This window comes from Paralichthys olivaceus, chromosome 5, assembly GCF_024713975.1.
Source record: "Paralichthys olivaceus isolate ysfri-2021 chromosome 5, ASM2471397v2, whole genome shotgun sequence".
NCBI classification, from domain to species: Eukaryota; Metazoa; Chordata; class Actinopteri; order Pleuronectiformes; family Paralichthyidae; genus Paralichthys; species Paralichthys olivaceus.
Window position 1 is genome coordinate 24020616 of NC_091097.1, and position 650 is coordinate 24021265.

At 40.8% G+C, this 650-nt stretch overlaps 1 non-coding gene across 1 annotated transcript; it reads right to left on the reverse strand.

Moving 5' to 3' along the window:
* Positions 1-579: 579 nt before the first annotated feature.
* trnag-gcc (transfer RNA glycine (anticodon GCC)) lies at positions 580-650 on the reverse strand. Its single transcript has one exon. It is a non-coding gene; the product is annotated as a tRNA-Gly (tRNA).

Here is a 650-nt window from a genome sequence, read left to right on the forward strand (position 1 = left end):
GTAATAGTGGTTCCTCGATAACAACAATTTCCTAACACTCATGCAGTTTTGAATCTCTCCTCTGAAATCTCAAAGGACTCCTAGTAGCAAATTCTTTGCAATGAGATTTGGCTCCCCTCAGAAAACCGCTTGGTGGTTATGGTGTATTCACCAGTATCAAGCCCTGGGGATTCACTGTTTATCAGTTGTCTTAACACGTGAAAGGTCCTCAGCTCAAAACTGGGCAGAAACAACTTCTTCTGTCTCAATTCTTTTCCAACAAAGTCAGGTCAGAATCGTCTGGCAGACAATGGTTGAGTTAGTGTTTTGATTCTATGAGCCTCTAAGATATACCCTGTAAACAGAATGCTGTGCTTGTGTTGCCTATTGATGAACAGTTCTGACTTGCAGTGCCTGCTCTCAGTTTCAAGTCAATGTCATTGCCACATAAAAGATTTCAAATTTTTCAAAATATCAAAAGGCCCACTTTACTATCTTATTACTGTTACACAAATAAACAAATTCCAGAAGGACATGTTGACATTGTGATCACTCTACTCAACTTTCTAAATACAAATAATTGGCCAAAAAAAAAAATGTTGCATTGGCCGGGAATCGAACCCGGGCCTCCCGCGTGGCAGGCGAGAATTCTACCACTGAACCACCAATGC